General features: G+C 41.6%; 1 protein-coding gene across 5 annotated transcripts in view; it reads left to right on the top strand.

The window, feature by feature from the left end:
* The window catches only part of col16a1 (collagen, type XVI, alpha 1), a 133,952-nt gene that overhangs the window by 42,113 nt on the left and 73,359 nt on the right, over window positions 1-18,480 (top strand). For 4 of the 5 annotated variants that reach the window (XM_051955855.1, XM_051955857.1, XM_051955856.1 and 1 more), the window contains exon 1: window positions 8,201-8,744. The exons of the other annotated variant lie outside the window; for it this stretch is intronic. The gene's annotated coding sequence lies outside the window, so the exon portion shown is untranslated. Of the gene's footprint in view, window positions 1-8,200; window positions 8,745-18,480 lie in introns of those variants that run through there. 5 annotated transcript variants of the gene reach the window in all.

Genomic DNA, 18,480 nt, shown 5'->3' with positions numbered 1-18,480 from the left:
GGATATCTGTGTTCAACCTGAAATTTTAGTGCTCAACAATTACATACAGTGGGTACGGAAAGTATTCAGACCCCTTGAAATTTTTCACTCTCTGTGTCATTGCAGCCATTTGCCAAAATCAAAAAAGTTCATTTTATTTCTCATTAATGTACACTCAGCACCCCATCTTGACAGAAAAATACAGAAATGTAGAATTTTTTGCAAATTCATTAAAAAAGAAATACTGAAACATCACATGGTCAGAAGTATTCTGACCCTGTGCTCAGTATTGAGTAGAAGCACCCTTTTCAGCTAGTACAGCCATGAGTCTTCTTGGGAATGACGCAACAAGTTTTTCACACCTGGATTTGGGGATCCTCTGCCATTCTTCCTTGCAGATCCTCTCCAGTTCTGTCAGGTTGGATGGTGAACGTTGGTGGACAGCCATTTTGAGGTCTCTCCAGAGATGTTCCAGAGATGGGTTTAGGTCAGGGCTCTGGCTGGGCCAGTCAAGAACGGTCACAGAGTTGTTCTGAAGCCACTCCTTTGTTATTTTAGCTGTGTGCTTAGGGTCATTGTCCTGTTGAAAGGTGAACCTTCGGCCCAGTCTGAGGTCCTGAGCACTCTGGAAGAGGTTTTCCTCCAGGATATCTCTGTACTTGGCCACATTCATCCTTCCTTCAATTGCAACCAGTCGTCCTGTCCCTGCAGCTGAAAAACACCCCCACAACATGATGCTCCCACCACCATGTTTCACTGTAGGGATTGTATTGGGCAGGTGATGAGCAGTGCCTGGTTTTCTCCACACATACCGCTTAGAATTAACACCAAAAAGTTCAATCTTGGTCTCATCAGATCAGAGAATCTTATTTCTCATAGTCTGGGAGTCCTTCATGTGTTTTTTGGCAAACTCTATGCGGGCTTTAATATGTCTTGCACTGAGGAGAGGCTTCCGTCGGGCCACTCTGCTATAAAGCCCCAACTGGTAGAGGGCTGCAGTGATAGTTGACTTTGTGGAACTTTCTCCTATCTCCCGACTGCATCTCTGGAGCTCAGCCACAGTGATCTTTGGGTTGTTCTTTACCTCTCTCACCAAGGCTCTTCTCCCACGATTGCTCAGTTTGGCTGGACAGCCAGTTCTAGGAAGAGTTGTGGTCGTCCCAAACTTCTTCCATTTAAGGATTATGGAGGCCACTGTGCTCTTAGGAACCTTGAGTGCTGCAGACATTCTTTTGTAACCTTGGCCAGATCCGTGCCTTGCCACAATTCTGTCTCTGTCACGCCCCTCTGAGAGCACAGCCGGCAGTAATGAACAATCAGTGCAGCATATAAGCCTGACTCTCTGCACAGCTCATTGCTGGTTCATTGCCTCATTCTCCATGCCACGCTTACACCCTGCATGTTAGACGCTGTTCTCCGCCTCACGCACGACGGCTGTCTGGACTCTGGTTCAATATGGATTATCTCGCCTGCTTTTCACCCCGGAATTCCTCATCTGCTCGTCATTCCTCAATCTGCTCATGGAATGCCTGCTCCTCGGTCCTCGCCACTGCTCCCCACCTCATTTCCCGATCCCCTGGACACGTGTGAGTCTCCTCTCCCCTGTTAGTTTATTTTTATTTAGCTTTCATCTCGGCCATCTGGTCCACCCTTAGTTTAGTGTAGTTTAGTTTAGTTAACCCCCTGTTCTGTTTAGTATCTGTGCCTCCCGTATGGAGAGCTTTTGTGTTTCGTTTTGTTATTAAAACCCTGTTCATTTATCTACCTGCCTGTCTGTTGCCTGCTGCTTGGGTTCGCACTCCCCCCGTTTTGTGACAGTCTCTGAGCTCCTTGGGCAGTTCCTTCGACCTCATAATTCTCATTTGCTCCGACATGCACTGTGAGCTGTAAGGTCTTATATATACAGGTGTGTGCCTTTCCTAATCAAGTCCAATCAGTTTAATTAAACACAGCTGGACTCCAATAAAGAAGCAGAACCATCTCGAGGAGGATTAGAAGAAATGGACAGCATGTGAGTTAAATATGAATGTCGCTGCAAAAGGGTCTGAATGCTTATGACCATGTGATATTTCAGTATTTCTTTTTTTAAAAATTTGCAAAACTTTCTACATTTGTTTTTTTCTGTCAAGATGGGGTGCTGAGTGTACATTAATGAGATATAAAATGAACTTTTTTGATTTTGGCAAATGGCTGCAATGACACAGAGAGTGAAAAATTTCAAGGGGTCTGAATATTTTCCGTACCCACTGTACATGGGTGGTATTGCAAGTTTTCAACAACAGTGTGCATGCTTGGCATCTGTCGAGGCCAAACTATTGTGCATTTATGGAGACAGAGTCTTCCAAGCGAACTGGGAAGTAATATATAACTGTGTGTCCATGATGTCTGCAACCGTCTGTGTGTCTGTCCACAAGAGACTAAAGCCTGAGTTCATCATCACAGAGCTGCTTGCATAGCTCCACACTCTGTCCTGTTTTAAGGCTCACTGACATGAAAGGAAACTATATTTAACCAATTCTATATTAATGTAGCTACAACTTAATTTAAATACTTTGGAGCATAGAAACAGTTCACAAAAGATCACATTTTTCTGCTGTCTCAACAAAAAATACTGGAGTGTGGTTGATCATAGTGGTAACTGGCAATCAGTATTGCCAACTTCTGTGTGTTTTGGCCAGCACAATGTTGACACAGTGTTGTCGAGATTCAGGTAGAGGCTTGTTGGCTTAGCGTCTACACAGGTGTGATGAGGTAAATATTTGGACAGGATAGCATAATTTGAATATCAGGAATGAAACAAACTACATAGGCATTTGTCCACACGCGTCCATGCTTCCCTCGTCTCCTTTGCATGTAGAAACAGGTAGACGTTGAGCGTAAAAAGAGGAACATGTGTCCACTGAATACAGGAAACATTTGAGTTCAAGCAGAGCAGCAGTATATCTGATTTAGTCACGAGAAACAGAGGAGGAACAAGAGAACTGTCTATGTTAGGCCTGCATTTTATGTGGAAAAAATTCATTTGGCACACATGTCAGATTCATGCCGCATGTTTGGAAAAACTTGGCAGGAGGAAAATCCTTCTCTTTCCAAAGCCCAGGATGCAGCAAGTTTCCATCAACTTCTGAATAACGTGGCGTAGTGACCATGTGACTACACATGGCTCCTGGCTCAGACTGAGAGGAGCACACCAACTCTTTCCAGACTGGAATGGAAAACTACTGCTGCAGCTACTGTATTTCCTCCACAACTTTTTGGTCTCTCTCTCTCCCTCTCTTTGTGTATGTATCTTTGTATCTCTCCCCCTCTTTCCCTCTTTCTCGTTAGCCTGTGTCAGCATATTGCGCAGACCCATCCCCCCCTCCCTCTGCTTTTTGAGCCTTTCTTCTGGATGGAAAGAATGAGTGGAGGGAGGAAGAAAAAAAATGAAGTGCTGTTGTTGGAATATGTGTCAGTTGAACAAATAGGCTCCACATGCTTGTCGTCATGGTGTAGGATGTGGCACACTTAATCTAGTCCCTCTTCATCTCTTTTTTTTTTTCCTCAAGCTTCCTTTCCTATCTCCCTTAGTAACTATCTTTCGCTCTTTTCTTTATTGAGCTCATTCCTTCTCTTTATGGTGCACTATTTTGTGCTTCTCCCCGATGTCATGACAGGCAAATTAGACTTTAGCAACGTATTACGGCGTCTTACTTCAGTCTTAAATCCGAAGTGCGCTCCGTGTGTGGCGGTGTTGTAACTTAAGTTGCTGGTTTGCTGCAGCAGTGGGAATGTTCCAGCTCAATGCCTGGCAGTTTGACTTTATTCCATGGCTTATTGCGGCAATAATGCAGACCAGCAAACTGAGGCACCCTACAAACACACACACACACACACACACCTCTATGCAAGCTAAGCTGACGCCTCGTTTACATTATCAGTTGACAAGAGCTGGTGTTGAGCATTACGCCAATTTACTGGTACATACAAGTGTACTGAGGCTTTTAATGACTATCAAAACAGAGGTTTCTCAAACTAATTCACTGGACTACTGGAGTGTGTTTTGTGCGACTGCCCATCTATAAGAATTTGAGGCTATCTCTTTCCTTATTGATTGACTGATTTATATCAGCACTCATGCTTGAAATAGAATCCACTCCTCGGTCTGCACTGAAGATGCAGGGACTTGCCGAGTGCACTGACTGCGTCTTCTGCTCAGCTGTATGTGTGTGTGTAAGAATTTCACAGTGCATGTGTGACGGTTCACTGACTGCACTTCTTTCTTTCTTTCTTTCTTTCTTTCTTTCTTTCTTTCTTTCTTTCTTTCTTTCTTTCTCTCTCAGAACCCTACCCCACCTAAACAACGCCCATCCACCTATCCCGCCTGCTTCCTTCTTTCGGTGCTCCCTTTCTCCCCAATCCTTCATCCTCTTAAGGGAGCATGGGAGCATGCAGTGGAAATAACTGAGCCAATAAAGACACTGCCAGGATCCATTCACTCCCTGTGCCTCACGTAGTTACTGAGGGAGAGAAAGAGTGGTGGAGATAGGAATGAGAGAGAAGGAGGGAAAGAGAGGGAAGTCCATCCCTCACATGTCTACAGCCACAGATAAGATGGAGGACAACATGCAGGAGGTGTGGGTTTGGGAGAAGATGAATTGGGGAAGGCTGAAGATGGAGGGCAGGATAGAATGAAAATGGAGAGTCTCAGATAGCAGAAAATGGTCCCAGGAGGGAGCATGTGCATGCACATATGAACCTGGTCAGTTATGTTGTGCTACCTAGAGGGCTTTGCAAAAGTTTCAATTCCTTACTGCAAAAACTTGAGATTCTTATGTTAGTTAGCACCAGAAATCTCTGGAGTTCTCAGCTGTAACCAGACTGAGTTCTCTTTTTGTTCATTTTTAATTAGAAGAGTGGAAGTGAGCTTAAATTGAGAAGACCTATTTAATTTTCAAAGTGGTGTCCTGTTAACAAATGTGGAACAGGTGCATTTAAAATCGAGGTGCAGAGCCGAGCTAAACCTGAACAGAAGGTGAGCTGAGACTTTGAGTGCTGACAGAATAATGCTGGTTCGACCGAGGCCTTACATCTCGTAAATCATGGAATGTTTTCAGACCACCATACGATGCCGGTTGACTAGCTCATTGATCCTCCTTTTCAGAGATCCTCCCCAGCTGAGAGCTGGAACTCGGCCAAACCCACCCACCACGCACGGTGTGTGTGATTGCAATGGATCACACCATCACATACACACATACACCTATGCCCACGCATATACACACAAGGCCTGTGAAACTTGGACCAGTCTAACCAGGCCATGCTCAGGAGCCTTGTGTTCCCTGTCAATTTGTTTAACAACAACACAGACAGTGATTTGAAGTGAGGCCAATTTCGTCTGAACCCCTTCTTCCCCCCAAGGCTCAGAATTTTATGATTATATCTTGTCGATCCTTCATGGCAATCTATTATTTTGTTTATTGTCCTTTGTTTTCCATTTTTTATGATGAAACCTTTATGATGGTGTCTCTCAGGGTTGTCATCACAATTTAGTCCCACCAGGCAAAGATCTGAATGACTCATATGCATGTGAACTGGAGCATTTACATCAATTCTCATTGAAACTGTAGTCGCATGCCGCGATGTGGCCTGATTTTTGTGTACGCACAGTAGAACTGTGAAGAATTGGAAGAGAAGACAAATCTGTTAACCATATGGAGCTCTCAGGAGGACTGTGAAATAGCATCCTTTCATGTATAATACAGAAACCTTCAAAATAATTGCATCTTTCTTGTCAGTCCTTTCTCTTCTTTTCCCTCCATCGCACACAAACACTCAGAGCACCTTTGAAGGAAAGGTCTAGTAATTATTACAGCAATTCTCCACTGCATTGGCAAGTTTTGATCTGAGCACTATAGCAGCAGAAAACTTTGGCAGACAGATTATCTCTTCTTCGTTGTCAGTTGCATTTATTGATGATGGCGAAGTGGAGCAGGTAAATGGTAACAAGTCAGTTATGATGACAGAGTGTTTGTAAAGGAGCAAAGAAGAGACATTGCTGAAACAGAGTTTATGTGGTTGTGTGTTCTGAACGTACAGTTCCAGTGGCAGCGAGGACAGTTTGTTTGCATGTCCTCATGAAAATGCTGTTTAGGATGGAGAGCCGATGCTTGATCTGAACTTGTTTTGTTCCTGCAACATCAGTCGATTCGTCTCATTAGTTCATTATGTATGAATACAACTTCAGTTGATGGATGAAAACGAAGGCAGCAGTAAGTAGAATCTAATGAGAATACATAATTATGAAACTGAAGTACTTGGGAGTTTTGAGCTTTGAAATATTGAACTCAGAAGACCGGAGTCTCAACTTCAAGTGAGTTTGAATTTTCATCTCTGAATTTGCCAATAACTTTTTTTCTTCGTTGTAAAATTTTAAAAAGAAAATCAATATTATGTATTTGTTTTATTCATTCCACAAGAAAATGAAAGTTTCCACTATTTAAACCACAGTAAGAGTCCACAGCCATGCCACAGGTAGCAGCTTTGTCTTCAGAATACTAAAGACACAGCAAAACGTAGAGCAAAATGCTAACATGCTCACCGAAACAAAGTACAAATAGCAATGTTTACTGCCTTTATTTGCTATTTAGCACCAAACATAAACTACATATGATACAATGAAGAGATTTGAATGTATTTTGTCAAAAAGCAAAGCCAATATGGTTTACTAGAGTTAGGATTCATCCTCAGGGCACCAAGGGTATCTAAGATTTCATGGTAGTTCATCTATTAGGTGTTGAGATATGGGGAAGGAAGTGGTGAACAAATCCAGTTGGCATTGCCATCCCTGCAGCCAGAGTTTCTTAAATTCAGTTCAGATCTAAAACGAGATTGAACAAAGTGGTGGGTGGAGAGAGGCAGGGACTTCAGCAGTAGTGGTATTTATTGTGTAAAATGTATGTGTATTGATAAAGAGATGCATAGGCCTGCCTGTCAGTAACAATACAACAGAGTTAATATTACATTCATAAAGATCTGTTACTCTCGGGCATTAAGTACACAATTTATACATATGTGCAGGAAAAATTGCTTTATCTGTTGACTCAAGTTTATTTTTTGACTGCACACTCCCACCTGCAGCAAAGTTAAAACTGCCTGCTCCTGTGAGATTTACGGTCCTCCGTTTCATAAGTCTGCACATTCTAGAGAAAGCAAAGGTGTAGAATTACAACTAAGCCACTTTAAGGCAGGAGGAGGATAATTTTCATACAAAAAAAGCCTGATTATGTAACTTTAATGCACAGAGATGAGTTTTTAGAAATTTAATCAATGACCTGACTTTAAACTCAGTTCAGATCAAAGCAAAAGGTTTCTTTTTAAGAACTTAAGTTGGACAAGAGAACAGCAAACTCCGAAATTCAAGATGAAAAATTTAAACTTCAACAGCCCGACTGTCAATATGCTTCATGAAAGAAGAATTCACATGAACTCTTTGAACCCTGTTGCACACACACATACACACAATTGTCCAGATGTTCCACAAACAGTGGCTCAATGACCTTGTTTCCCCCAGTGTTATTAGTTCAAAGAGGTCGCCTCTGGGTCAGTTTACAGCATTTTCAGAAGTAAAAGAACACCTGGAGAAATCATTGATGAAGCCGAGTGGATGCTACTTAGACCCTTTTTTTCGGAACTTGAGGTTAAAGATAATGAGAAAGTGAAAGATGACAGAGAAATTGACCTCTCAATAGAGGACAGGAATAAGTATCTCAAAGAAGTGAGCACACTTCTGTACCTATTCAGCCATAGCAGCAGCAGCAGAGGCGTGTATAAATCAAATGCTAAAGCGATATTTATTCGCCTCCTGAATTATTTACTTACTGACAATAAAGGTGGGATTTATGTGGCTGTTAAGACGAGTGCTTCTGAATGGTCAGGGGCTGCAACCGAGGCCACTTTATGGATTGGATGCAATAAAAAGCCAGTGATAAAACAATATGGAAGCTATGGAGCCGGCCCCGCAATGATAGGTAAGTATGATAAGTAAGTTCATTAATTTTAATGGAGTAAATTATTCTCCATAATGCTGCAGCCTGGGCCACCGTAATCTGTATTTCTTGTCTCAATACAGTGCTTTAATCCAGACAGAATGGTCTTCTTTACGCCCCCAGTAAGTCATGAATCAAACAGTGAGGGTGGAGGAGTGAGGGGAGGAGTGGGTGACTGGTGGGAGGGTAGAGAATAAAGAGAGGGTAGAGGGCCTGGAACAGTTTGGCGATGAGATTAGAGAGATGCCCCAGGCTTTTTCTTTCTTTCTTTTTTTCCAGCACTGTGGACAAGGTGATGTCACCACACGTTTCACTGAGGGATCGCCCAATGAGAGAGGGAGGGAAAGAGGGAGGAACAGAGGGAGGGAGAGGGGTGTTGAAAGAAGATTGAAGGAGAGAGACAGCCAGAAGGAAGGGATAGAAACTGAGAGAAAAGTAATAAGAAACCGAGAGACAGCAGAGAGAGAGAGGGGGGTGAGGGAGACGCTTGGGATTTGGACTGTGCTGCGCAGGAGAGAGAGAGAGAGGGGAGGAGAAAAGTTGGACACAGACAATCGTGCAGCAACTTTCTCTCCTTTCCTTTCTCTGTGGAAGAATACTCAAGAAAAAAGTCAAGAGGGATAAAAAAAACGTGCTGGATTACAATCTTCAAGATTTCCAATTTACTCCTTGGACGCACACGTGCGTAATTTACGGATTAATGTGCACGCAAATTTGTGGATTAATCAGTAGTTGAAGGTATGGCTCTTTATGGATCTTATGAACACGATGTTTGGTTAAATAGAAAGAAGTTGTGCAGGTTTTTGCAAAGAAACCGTATCTGCAGTTTGTAAATGAAACTTTCTGACTGAAGTTTTATTTATTTATTTATTTGCAGTGGATTCTGAAGCTGCGGTGCAACAAGCTGCTTAATACTGCAGATGCATCACATGGGAATATTACAGGCGTATCATGCACCAGGCTAAATAAACACCCCAAACTCACTGTGAACTCACTGCTTAGCTGGAATATCATAAACTGGCTGTCTCCCAGTGGAGATCATTAAAGTTAGATTTCCTCTGTGGTCCTGATGTGCTACATGGTAGTTGTATTTCTTTATTGGATTTTTGCGAGAAACTTTCAGAACTAGTTGGTGTAGCTGCTGGCAAAAGTGATGCAGATTTTTTTTTTTCACTTTTTAAATCTGAGCCAGGCCTGGACACATAACACATAACGGGAGTCTTAGTTGTTAGTGTAAGCCTTTGTGGCACTGAGAAACCTGCTAGCAGCACTGTTTTTATTTTAATCTGCTGCATGTACATCATTCTAGCAAAGTATTGTCTAAGAAAAGCATTGCACAGTCTCTAACATCTTTTCTTCTACCTGGAAAAGAAAATGAAAAGCAGAGGAGGAAGCTTGAATGTCACATCTGCTTTCCCCATTACTCAGGCATCCCATGTTTTCTGGTTTTTGCATCCTGTGTGTGTACCCCCTTTTCCCCAAACACACAACCGCCCTTAGGGCTCTGTTCAGATTTAAACGTTTTAACATGCTCACCTGCGTTAAACAAGAGGGATGTTTTCCTTGAAGGATTATTTTTAACAGAAATATGATCTCTAAACCCCTACATGTGTGAAATCTTTACGTGTGGCAGTATCTCCAGGGATACTTTCATCCCTTCTGCTCTCTCTACAGACCCTGGGGATTGTGTCCCTGTTAAATGTTCCGAATTTAACCACGCATTAAGTGTTGCTCACTAAACCCGCTGCAGGCTTCTCATGCATTGCGTAGCTGGAGGCCACGTAGTAGCTGTTTCACATGCTGCTTCCGATCCCAGCCTGTGCCATGGGCCAGCTGCAAATCTTAACACCCACGTGACTCCATGCTTATTCAGGTCAGCAGGGAAGTGAACATCAGGACTATCAGAAATGTAAAGTCATGCAGAAAAAAAGCAGCAGGCCATGTGCTTGCTGAAAGCTGACTCAGCCGTGCATAGCATGAACTTGGGGCCAGTCGGGTCATGTCATCAGAGTTAGTCTCACTTTGCATCATTACTTTTGCAAGTGGACCCAAACCGTCAGTGGCTTCGGAACCTTCAGGTTGCCCTGAGCAGACTGTAGGGAGAGTTACATGTGTTTCACATTCTCTACTTTTGCTGGCCTCTTTCTCACTGAAATATTCAAGTAAAGGCCTTGAACACTGCCCAGAATGCAAGACTAGTAAAAACTTGCCTCAGTCTCTCTTAAGTGTCATGCAGGTCTGGATATTACCACCTCTAGTTTGGAGCGTTCTTTTGCACTTGGTCAGTGGATATCAGTGTCTATCAAAGCCTCAGGGCATCTTTAGTTACTTATAAACAGTCCAGGTTCCCCGCTGTAATAGGCCCGCTCTCAGGTTTGGCCTAAAGCATGTCCGAAAGGTTCGGGTTCAGGGAGTTTTAGTTTAGTTTAGTTTATTGATAGGATCCCCATTAGCACAGCTTAAGCTGTCGCTATTCTTCCTGGGGTCCAACAGTAAATACAAATTAAAACAATAACATATATAAAAACCAATACAAATCAAACAAGACACATGAAATACATAACAAGCCACTTCAATTCGTTTTACAGCTTAGTCAACATCCGATTTCTTTAGTCCCATTTTCAATCCTAGTTCGATATTTAATCCACATCTAGTATTTCCTCCCGATTCACCTTCACTGACACCCAAATTCACCAACTGACTGCATTCTACACAATTTTCTCTTATCCTATGAACTACCCTTCTGTTCTTTCAATAGGAATTTCTTTAGTTGTTGTTTGAATTTATTTGTTTTCTCTTCTAACGTTATCCTTTCTGGCAATTTATTCCATTCTGACATTACTCTGCAAAGGAAAGTTCTTTCCATAGTATGTGATTTTACTTTAGGAAGACAAAATTTTTTTGCACACGCATGTCTAGTATTGTAACTGTGTTTGTCACAACTGAATGAAAGATTGTTGTAGAGTATTTTAGGATTTTTATGAGTTATAATATTTATTAAAAGTGATAACGATGAATATAGTATCCTCCCCTGCACTGCTAACCAGTTTAATTTATTTAGCATCGATTTAGAGCTACTTTCCAATTTGTAGCCCAAAACCATACGCGCTGCTCTATTTTGTAAGATCTGTAACCTTTTTAACACTGTTTTTGTTGCATTTGACCAAACAGGCGAGCAATAATCTAGATATGAGAGGACCAAGGCGTGTGTGATTTGTATAATTGCTTTCCCTGTTAGAGCATGTTTGTACCTTTTTAACATTGAAATTGCTCTTGCCATTTTTGTACACATCACTTCTACATGTTTAGCCCATGTTAATTTATTGTCAACTATAAGACCTAACAATTTTGTCTCTTGGACCTGTGTTATTCTTACTCCATCTATAAATAATTGTAAGTCATGTATATATTTGATACTATTTCTTGATCCCACAACCATTGAAACTGTCTTAACTGTATTTAATACCATTTGATTATACTTAATCCAACTTACAACATTTTTCAGTTCTTTATCTAAAATACTTTTCAATTCATTTAAAGTCTGTGCTGATGAATAGAGTGTAGAGTCATCGGCATACATGACAACTTTAGCTTTTTCTAGAACCAGTGGCATCTCATTGGTATAAATATTATAGAGCAAAGGTCCAAGGCAACTGCCTTGTGGCACCCCACATGTTACAGTTTTTTCTGTTGAAAAATGACCATTGAAAAAAACAGACTGTGTTCTCTTATCTAAGTAGCTTCTAAACCATATTACTGCTGACTTCTCGAAGCCATAACTTTCGAGTTTATCCAAAAGCAGTTTGTGGTTTAGAATATCAAATGCAGCCGAATAATCTAACATAATTGTTCCTACAACATTATTTTTCTCAATTTCTTTTAACCAATCATCAGTCATTTGTATTAGGGCAGTGCCTGTTGAATGCTTCTGCCTGTAGGCATGTTGATAATCAGTTAGCAAATTATTTTCATGGAAATATGCATTCACTTGCTCATATACAATTTGTTCCATTACTTTTGCTAATACAGGCACTAAACTTATGGGGCGACTATTGTGCCCAGAGAATGTGCTTTTTTTATCTTTTGGAAGTGGAATCACTTTTACTTTCTTCCACTCACGAGGACAGTAACTATTATTAAAACTTAGGTTTATTATATGACAAATTACAGGAGCAATGTAGTCAGCAGCCATCCTCAAAAGGCATGGATCTAAACCATCCAGACCTGCTGGTTTGTTTTTTATATTTTTAAGGATTTTCTCAACTTCTTTTGTTGTTACACTTTTTAGATTAAATCGACAGTGTTTGCGCTCCATCAATTTGTCTCTTATTAATTTGTTTGATCCGATATTATTATCGGTTTTTGATAATGTTGTCTTAAGGTTTTCAACTTTTTCTATGAAGTAACTACTGAAATAATTTGCAATCTCCTTCGGTTTTGTTAGGAAGACACCTTCAGCTTCTATAAAAGCAGGTGTTGATTTCCTGTTTCTTCCTATGATGTCATGTATTATGTTCCACACTTTCTTGCTATCATTTTGAATATTATTAATTTTATTTTCATAAAATAATTTCTTTTTATGTCTATTTAGTTTTGTTATTTGATTTCTTAATTTACGATATTTAATCCAATCATCCTGATTTCCTGAGGAGTTGGCAGCTTTCTTTGCCTGCTCTCTCTGGTTTATCATTTGTTTTAATTCTTGATCTAACCACGGTGTTTTTATATTTTTTGTGCAGAACCTTCTGAGAGGAGCGTGTTTATCTGCTATTGACCCAAAAACATTGTTAAATAATTTTATTGCTTCGTCAGCATCAGTTTGCTTCTTTATTTTTAACCAATTTACCTGTTTAACTTCATCTAGGAAATGTTCCAGTATAAACCTTTTATACGACCTTTTATATATTATATTAGGTCCAACTTTATCTATTTTAACCTTCCTAACCGTAAGAATTAAATTATGGTCAGTACATCCCACAGGAATGGATACAGTGCCTGTACAGAGTTCAGGTGTATTTGTAAAAATATGGTCTATACACGTAGCAGTTGTTGTCCCATCATTTTTATAACATAATCGTGTAGGTTTTTTTATGAGCTGCACAAAACCATTCACAGAGGTTATTTCTGAAAGCTTGTCCCTTAGAGAACATTTCTTTACCAACCAATCAATATTCAAATCTCCTACAAAATAAGTTTCATGACCCATCGCACTAATTTTCTCTAACATCATACTGATCATGTTCATATAATCATTATTTGCATTTGGTGGCCGGTAGCAGCATCCTATTAATAGAGGCTTTATGTATGGTAAATGTACTTTGAGCCAAACTGCCTCTAGATAACCCTGAGTACAATCTTTAATTTCTCTAACAGGTATATTTTTATGAATATAGAATGCAACTCCCCCACCGTGTCTATTCCTATCCCTTCTGAAAATGTTGTAATCTTGAATTATCAATTCACCATTATCAAAGGTATCATCCAGATGTGTTTCAGAAATGGCTAAAACATTGAGATTATATACCTGAATTAATTCTCTCACTTCATGAAGTTTATTTCTAATACTATTGATATTAAGATGTGCTATTCTTAGACCTTTTCTTGGTTTCTGTGTCATGGTTGAAGAAAAAAGTGTTCAATTTAATTTAAAAGCTGTAACATTATAGCTCTATTGCTTTAGGACTTTTTGGGTGTGCTAGTACGTGGATGTATTATTAGCTTGTCATGTCTTAAAAATGCTATATTCCCCTTTTCTCTTGCTTCCCTCATTTTTGGAAGCAATTCTTTCCTCTTTCTCAGAACCTCTTCAGTGTAATCTTCGTTTACATAGATCTTTGTCCCTTTCAAATATTTGGCTTTTTGCAGGACCATCAATTTATCTTTATATTTCTGAAATTTGACCAAAATAGGTCTGGGCCGAGTTCCTTCCACTCTTCTACCCTTTCTGTGTACATTCTCCATTTCAATGTCCCCATTCAGTTTCAGTTTATCAGTCAGTATCGATTTTACCTTTTTCTCTGTTTCTAACGACGTTTCTCCTTCAGTGTCCTCCACTCCGTCTATGATCAAATTAGTCTTTTTTAGTTGTCCTTCCAGGTTCTCCATTTTGTCAGTGATAGTTAAAAGACTATCACACACTTTCATAAAATCCTGCTGCATGGAGTCACATTGATTGGTCTGCTTTGTTAACACTTGTTTCATCTCGTCCACCTGACTCTGTGTGAACATCAGACTTGCTTTCAACTCTTGTACATCCTTAAATAGGGCATCCACTCTGTTGTTTGCTGATTCCATGATCACCTTCACAAATCCCTGAAAAAGTTCCTGCTGTTGATGTAAGAGTGCCAAAAACATATCCTTTTGCTGTTGTAAAGACTCTTGTACAGAGACTTGCTCATCATCCTGTTTCTGATCTTTCTTTGGTGCCATTTGGCCGTATAGTAGGCTACAGGTCTCTCTGCAGCACAACACCAGCTAACAGTCGTTAACTTCCTAACCGGTGGAATGAAAACAGGCTATAGATGTAGCTTAGCCTACTCGTAGCCGTTAGCTACTTAGCCGGCAGAATGTCGATAGCCTTCGAATGTAGCTTAGCCTTTAGCCCTAATGTAAACAGGCTGTGATCGTAGCTAACCCTGCTAATTAGCCGTTAGCTACTCAACCAGTTAAGTGTAAATAGTCTGGAGATGAAGCTTAGTCGTTAGTCTTCGTGTTAGCTCCCATGTGAATAATCCTCCGATGTAACTTAGCCGTTAGTCCCAGTAAAAACAGGCTGGATTGCTTGTTCAGGCTGCTCACTGGCTACTCACTGGCAGAAGTATATTCTGCCGGGGCTCACGGCGATGTCTCCGCCGCCGCTGCCGCCGCCACTCCTTCCCAAGCCGCTGACCCCCGAGACCACCACCGGACCTCCAGAGGACCACGTAGCTTGATGTAATGGTTTAGCCGTGTTCTGGTGGCTGTCCAGGTGTCCCCTGCCTTCAACCTCAGTCGGTCCAGTTGTCCAGGTGAGCAGCCTCACGCCTCACGGGTTCCTCGTTCAGAAACACACCTGTGTGTGCGTTTCCTGCGCCATTGAAGACCAGCACCGCCTGCACAACATGAAGACCTTCTCCACAGCCCACAAAGAGCTGATGGAAAAGCTGAGAGCAGAGCAGCAGGCCTTACAGGTGAAAGCAGACGATGAGAACGTGAGTCTGGAAAAGTGGGAGAAGAGTGAGAGAGAGAAGCTGGGCAAGCAGAGTGCAAGCACGTTTGTATCACTGCCTTCACAGTTAGAAGAACTTTGTGAGAGTTGGACAGGCGTCAGGCAGCATAATGACTAGTTAAACATACATGGTGTTTTTTGGCTCCATGTTGGTCTGTTTGTCCACCATTGGACTGGAATATCTCAGCAACTATGGTGTATGCAGATTTTCATTTCTTTGGCAGCTCAGTATAGTCCTTATCCAATCAAATTTCAATATTTACATGGTGGATTAGTATAAAATTTGGTACGGACAGAGTTGCTCTTTCTCACATATAGCAGGTGATTGTGCATGTCAGATGTATTCTCACTAGCGACAAATGCTCCATTTGGTGTCCGAACAGGTTGAAATCTGAGCAGACAGGATGCAGGATCAGACACAAAAAGTAGTTCATATTTTGGCCAAAATCAACTGAGTGTTGTGCTGTTTCTAACAGAAGTTCCCCAATCTTGTTGTCTCTCCAGTTAGACATTTTTGTTGACGTCTTCATGTAAATGACCCTTCTTCCTCCTGCACGGATGTTTGTTTTCTTCTGATTTTGTGCCAGTCACATGACAGAAAGGTCACCAACACGCCCACTCGCTCGCTGTGAGTCCTCTGGACAGTGGCCTTCTCTCTTCACTCATGGGTTTAATCTGACATTCCACTGATTTTTTTATTAGGGAGTTGGAAAGTCCATTTAATGTCTGGTCCAACTGATTTGGTCATTTTCATTCTCACACACAGACATTACACTCTGGCTTATGTCTAGAAGAGTTCAGGGTTGCAGTGCATGTACAAAAACAACTCTGCTAAATTCCTAATTCTTTTCAAGAATGCCGGGCTGTCAACCAAATTTCACAATACGAATCCACACTGCTCACAAAAACAGGCACCTCACAGAGTTGATTTTGTAACATTTTGCAAACAGCAATGATAATTACCTTCTTGAATGCTGGCTTTTGGTTCCTTCAATGGTGTGTGATGAAAAAGTGGCTTGTGTCATTATGTGTGCATCTATATGCATAAATACCTCTACCTATGTCTGTCAGACTGACTTCATATTCAGTCTCCCTGACCTCATCTCTGTATCACCCCCCCTTTCACCTTCTGTATATTAATGTGCTTGTATGTCTGTGAATGTGTTCATGCATGTCTACCTGTCCCCTTAATATGCAGGCCCTCACTAACATTGCTGGATTTTTAGACAACTTTCTCTGCATTTTCCAATACATCCTCAGCTCAGAGAGGACTCTGGAGGATTTAGTCAGGGTCACAACCTGGTAGACCAATCAGGGGGTTGCTTTCACAGCCCAGCAGCAGCACCACACTTGGGTGTGTGTGTTTGTATTTGTGAGATAGTGCAGAGTAGATTGGAAGCAGATAGGCTTCGAATGAGCTGCCTATCAATCTTCTTGCTGCAGGATGCTGGAAGAGACAGCTGGGAAGGCAGTGAACCTTCGGATATTACATGACTGACACATTTACTCTGGGTTCTCCCGTTTAAACAGATGCAAAGTATACTTAACAGTGGGCCACCGGTTCACTGTTATTTAATCATCCATGTCTGGGTGGCTAATAAACAATTCTCTTGTCAGGCCATCAGGAGGACGTGTTTCATTTAACTCTGTCAGAGTGTGTTCCTCTAAACAGGGGCTGTTGTTCCATCTGTAAGCGGTGGCAATGATGATGAAATGTGTGACAACAAAAATTGCTGAGCACAAATTGCCTCCATTGTTATGTAGGACAGTATCAGTGCCTCTTTTGTCTGTGTATCTGAGTCTTAAAAGGAACTGGAACTGAGAGCTGTAGTGAAAATTGAAAATAGACCAAAAGTCTGGACAAATAACTTCCAGAACCACTTAGTAGCTCAGTATCTTCAAAGGAGATCCACTGTTGTTAATAAAATTTTAAAAAAGAATAGGATGGACCAAAAATGTCCAAGAAGCCGAGAACATGAATGGTTGTTGTGTTGTGATTGTGGATGCTCGTCGTCACTTCCATCTGCCAGCTCTCCTCCTTGGGTTTTTATTGCTGGAAATCTCTCAAATCTGATTGTTTTCCTTCCTGCACTGGTTCCATGCACGGTGACCCGATCACTCACAGGCCCACTTACTGGGCTCAAGGCCAGCCCAGTGGCCAAACCCCATCCTGGCTTTATCTGTGCTATAGCTAGCTGTGGATGCAGTGCAGAGAGGGAAGAAGAAAGAGAGACATCCGTGGCAACACATATTAGGAAGTCTATTAAATTGTTTTGGATTATGGCCAGATAATAATAGCAATGAGCTGTAACTTTTCCCTCAGCCTGTGTTCTGTGAACTGTGATGCATTATGTATTATGTACTTCCTTATTATTGCGATCATGTGGCATGAAGCCTGTAATAACGGCTGCAGCTTCAGAATGCTCAAACACGGCTGTCTAAGGCTTTGATTAACCTTCCACCCAGCCAACTGCAGGAGAAAACATGTTTTTAAACCATTCTTTTTGCTATTTAGCTTCCAGCTCCTTTCACCTAAATGGTGCCCATGTTGGCAACAGTTTGCACACATAATTTGTGCCATAGAATGGTTAAATTGAATTCTGCAAAAATGAATATTCTTACAAAAATGACGATGAAACAAGGAAAGCAACCACACCTCGAGTCAGCAGCCCTCAAAATTGGATGCATAAGTCACAGTGTGAGACACGTCAAGCTGTCCTTGTTATTTATTTCAGATCATAATTTGAAACGGTGTCCTCCACCGTATTGTCTGTTGGCAGCTTGCTGCAGACAGTCAGACGGTGTTCACTCCGTGTCCTCGGCCGGGCCAGAGTGCCACATTGTGTTCCCCCGGGGGAGTGTGAGGGTCATTTCTCCTGGCAGACGGGACAGGTGTGTGTACAGAGACACAGTCTGCTTGCCTGCCTGCCTTCAGGGCCCTGCTGTACCTGTAAACACTGCAGAGTTATGGGGTCCTCGCACATGCTGAGGGCAACTCCGGGTCAGCTGGGATGTGTTTATGCAAGCAGGAGTGGGCGGTATCGGTGTGTTTATGCCTGTGCATTCCTGTGCGTGTGTTCGTGAATGAGGGGTTGTAGTAAGGGAGAGGGACTACAAAGACAAAATATAGTGATTATTTACACGTGGCATGCATTTTAATGTGCATGCCTGTGTGTGCTTGTTGTTGGGCCACGTGGAAGCATCTGGTACAACACAATCGTGGCTCCAGTGGAATAGTCTCCAGATGTGTTTGTGTGCTTTGGCCCC

This window comes from Acanthochromis polyacanthus, chromosome 11 (genome assembly GCF_021347895.1).
Source record: "Acanthochromis polyacanthus isolate Apoly-LR-REF ecotype Palm Island chromosome 11, KAUST_Apoly_ChrSc, whole genome shotgun sequence".
Lineage (NCBI taxonomy): Eukaryota > Metazoa > Chordata > Actinopteri > Pomacentridae > Acanthochromis > Acanthochromis polyacanthus.
The sequence above is the reverse complement of the archived record's forward strand: the minus strand, read 5'-3'. Positions and strand labels throughout refer to the sequence as shown.